We start from the raw sequence: 5,000 nt of genomic DNA, 5'->3' as shown, positions 1-5,000 counted from the left end.
AAGACTGCAATGATAGCCAAAAGTGCATCCATAATACACAGGATATAACACACACACACACACAGGCACACACACAGGCACACACACACACACACACACACACACACAGACACACACACACACAGGCACACACACACACACACACACACACACAAAATAGAAGTGAACAGTAAAAGAGTCACAAATAGGAAAGGTGTGCACATGTGTGTCAAGAATAGTGCCGGTGAGTTGCAGGAAGCAAGGAATTTCGGGGAGATGCAGTGTCTAACGGATGTAGTTTATGTGCTCGGACAATTCTGAGCGTGAGAAAATGATTACAAAAGCTATGGGTGCTTCACTTTGTTTTGATTTTATAAGCTTGTCCATGAGTGGTAGAAATAATTCAAAACGTGGCCAAAGTTATGGCTGGAAAGATCGTGAATAATCGTGTGCGCTGCTATCATGACTTTGAAACCTAGAAGAAGTAAGACTAAGTTATTGATAGCGGGTATTCAACTATTTGTTCGTCTTTGGACAGCTTCTTGTACATCGATATTCTAGAGAGGGGAGTTGCAGACTAGAGATGCAAAGTGTAAGTATGGACGTACCATATCCATATATACCCTTGGATTGATAGTTGGTGAACAGCTGACCAAATGTCTTACTGGTTGATACAAAAACAACTTCGGTTATTTTGTCGATTTTAGGGTTGGTGTGATAGAGGGAGTAGGTAAATTCCTTTTTGTTTTTCCTGCCAAAATGCATAATACTGCACTTGTTTAAAGCCAACTTGAGTTGCCAGTCAGTAAAACATTACCACATTGAGTTCAGATTAGATTGTAGGGTAGCTATAAAGCCCATTTCAGGGAGCTTTGTCATAAATCGTTTATGATTCATCTTTTATATTTTATTGGTTTCAGTCATTTCACTGTCGCCATGCTGCAGCACCACCTTGAAGCGTTTTAGTCGAAAAAATCACGCTGGAACTTATTTGTCCAGCCTGATAGTTATTCTATTGGCCTCATTGGCCGAACCACTAAGTTACGGGGATGTTAATACACCTGTTATCAAGCGGTGATGGGGGCAAACACAGCCACAAAGACACACACACCGATACATACATATATACATACATACATGCATGCATATATACATACATACATACATATATAAAATTGACAGAATGAGATAAAAAATCCAAGGCTGTGAATAGTTTTCAGAACATTTATACAGACATACAACATAAAAAATATACCGCTTCTTCAGCTGTCCCTGTTTCATCTACACCACGTCGAAGGCAAGGACATGATGCGATTTCGTTGAAACACTTCTTCCTGCGAAGCAAATTAAATAAAATTTGAAATTTTTTGCGGAGGATGAAATTGGTAACAAGAACAGGACAATGAGAACAAAACAGTAAAAACAAATGGTGAGAACGAAACAGTAAAAACAAACGGTGAGCCCATACGATAGAAAAAATATTCTGAACGCGAGGAAGACGAGTTTATGAAGGAGACAGTATAAGCACGTCCTTTCTTTTCGAAGGTTGTGGGCAGAAAGACAGATTATCTTTCGTCACGTATCAGCGACGAGAGAGTTGAGGAGGAGAAGTGAGAGAGAGGGAACGCTGAAAAGGAGAGGAGAAGAATAGGAAAAGGTGGGAGAGAAAACCACCCTTAGTATTTCAACTGCTATTTCTAAATTTCGGTATGTGGTGAAGCAAATTTTGCTGAATCCTAATTATAATTATGCTAATAATTATAGAATTTATGTATAAGTTTACCGAACTACTTGGTAAAATAATTTATTATTAATTGATTAATTAATTTTACCCTTTATTATTATTGATAATATAATTCTCTCCCTGATAGCAAACTGTAGTTTCTGCGGAATTTACTCGTTGGCACACGTGGGTGATTGAGGAGCAATACGAGATCTCATTCGTCTGTTTGAATTCGGAAGTAGTGGTCGTTGGATATATGCTATTTGATGGCGCTTGATCGAATACGTATGTTAATTATAAGTGCTCTCAAATTTAGAATTTGAAATACTGTACTGATGAAGGGAATAAGTGAGTTGAAATATGAGTTTACATTTTTTACATAGCGCTAACCCCGAAACGCGTATACAGTTAATCTGAGCCGGGTGGATTCGTTATTTTTTTCTCTTTACCTACGTGTGTTGTTGAGTATTGCTCTCTGAGAGATATCTTATGGCAGAAGAATAGCATTTTAACTGCTATTTCTAAATTTCAGTATGTGATGAAGTAAATTTTGCTGAACCCTAATTATATTTATGCTCACAATTATAGAATTTATGTATAAGTTTACCGATAATGGTTCTTTTAACATATCGAACTACTTGGTAAAATTATTAATTATTAATTGATTAATTAATTTTACCCTTTATTATTATTATTAGCATATATATATATATATATATATATATATATATATATATATATATATATACATATATATTATATATATAGGTTTTAAATTTGGCAAAAAGCCAGCCAGACAGGATGAAAAACAAATTGACCTCGGCAGAATTTGAACTCAGAACGTAAAGACGAACGAAATGTCGTTACGCATTCTACCCGGACTGCTAATGATTCTGTTAGCCCGCCGCCTAGCATAATATATATTACTCCTCCACACACATACGTATATAAAATGCATGTATATATGTATGTGTATATATATATATATAATATATATATATATATATATATATATATAATATATATATTATATATATATATGAGTGTGTGTGTGTGTCTGTGTCTGTGTGTGCGTGTGTGTGTGCATATTACTGCATATATACATATGTGAATATGTATTATTATTTATATGAAACATTGTGAAATGCAGTAATAACGTTCAAGAAAAGAAACTGCAACGTCAGTATGGAAGCAGAAGTGACAAAATAGAAAGAAGACCAAAGAAAAGTATGAACAATAGTTCAGCCTTTTCAGATATAGTTCAGCGAATTTAGAGAAAGACACACAATGGAATTATCAAAATAATTATTAACAAGAAAATGTATGCAAAAGGTTAGTCAAAATATATTAGGAAGGAATCTAAAGGAATATATGAAATTTTATTCTTATTTCTCTTTAGATTTTGCTTATTTTCACAACTTTGCTTTGCAGATTTGTTTTGCAGATTCTATCTGCAACACACACACACACATATATATACACACACGCATACACACATTGCTTTCCTGTCTGTCTGTCTATCTAGCCATGCTTTAGAGATCTCTCACTTTTAGATTATATATAAAAGTATTTTGTTACGTTGTAGTGAATGTCTCGTGATATGCATACCATTTGGTATATTTTAGAGCAAATGTCATTATCAAAATATAGCATAGTAATCATTATCTTAAAAATGAGATGATAAGCGGTGATACAGTTGAGCTATACAAATATATCCAGATCGACATCTCGATCTGGTTTGTGCAACTGGTTGTATGAAAGGAAAAGAAGGATGGTAGAATAATTATACTGAAATCTCGGAAACGTAGCAGTCAACGGGAAGGCTGGAATCGGGGACATGTGATTCAGTGGTGTGGTAATGGGCTGAAGACAGAGATTAGAAGGTGGTGTTTGAAGGAGGGATGGATAGTTCATAGAGACTAGATGTGCATTAAGGAATCCAAAGGATCTCAAATGCCTCCTCCTCTTGTTAGTGTGCTAAAAAGGATGTCAGAACCCTTAAATGGGTGTGAGTGTGTGAATGTGTGTATATGAGTGTGTATAACATACTATATACACAAGATACATGATAAAATGTATATATACATATATGTATGTATATACATACATACATATACATACATATATACATACATACATACATACATATATACATACATACATACATACATATATACATACATACATATATATAATATATATATATATATATATATATATATATATATATATATATATATTTATATGAATATATATATATATATACATTAGGAGGAGCGAAATAATGCAACTTTCGAAATTGGTAATTAAGAATTGATATTAGAGCTTAAAGAAAGGTGTATAAAGAACTCTGCGATTAAATATCTTTTTCAGACTCCGCAACGCAATTGAAAATTTTAAAAATCGCTATTTTTGGTCGAATTTTGGATTTCGTGGATTGTAAGTGGTAACGAATACATATTTCTTCATATCAGTATGCATAACATTAAATATAGTACGCTTAAAAAGTTGCATACTAAGTTTCAATATAATTGACTAATATCTTGACGTTCCGCATTGACTATAAAGAGAACGGGATTGTGAATTTCTCTCCAGTGATGCTGCAACGGTCGTTGCGTGTGGTCGTATGTCGTACGTGTCGGGAGTTTTCTGCTTTGTACCTTGACTTTAGGCCATTGAATTAAGATTAATGATCGTCTTAAATTTAGTGTTGTTTACATTTAGTGATGACACATAAGCCAATAACGTGTCATGATACTGAATGCCCAATATTTGGTGCTCCATGTGATCTTAGCGAGTGACTTTTACCAACTTGCAAGGACGTACTAAAATGCGTTTTATTTGAACGAGAAAAAGAAAAGAATGTAGTTAAAAAAGATCCTTCAATTACACAAACTGTCAAGATTGTACCAGAAAAAATTCTTTTTTGGCTAAAGGCATCCATCCCTTGTGTTACGATTGACTCAGTTAAACCGAAAATCTTAAACTTTTATCTAAGGTACCAAGCATTACTAAATTCTGTGAAAAGTAGAAAAAAATGTGCCATCGTTTCAAACAAAGTGTAATGTGTTTAAAAACAATGCAACGCATAATTTATTTGACATTTCCTGTTGCAAGTGCAACTCCTTTGTTGTAGTAGAGAAAAAAAGAACCACAGAGAGAGCAAGATTTTTTACAGGATCAACGGACAAATGGTAGAATAGATCAAACAGTATCTAAACAAAAATCGGCCAGATCACAGTTGCCCTTCAACGCCAGCAAAAGATTCTGAATTGATAGTGTTTTCATCAAGCATTGA

General features: G+C 34.1%; 1 protein-coding gene across 1 annotated transcript in view; it reads left to right on the top strand.

The window, feature by feature from the left end:
- Positions 1-5,000, top strand: part of LOC115224735 (advillin-like) — a 186,841-nt gene that overhangs the window by 83,825 nt on the left and 98,016 nt on the right. The gene's annotated exons all lie outside the window — the stretch shown is intronic.

This window comes from Octopus sinensis, linkage group LG2 (genome assembly GCF_006345805.1).
Source record: "Octopus sinensis linkage group LG2, ASM634580v1, whole genome shotgun sequence".
Lineage (NCBI taxonomy): Eukaryota > Metazoa > Mollusca > Cephalopoda > Octopoda > Octopodidae > Octopus > Octopus sinensis.
This window is presented reverse-complemented; position numbering and strand designations above follow the sequence as displayed.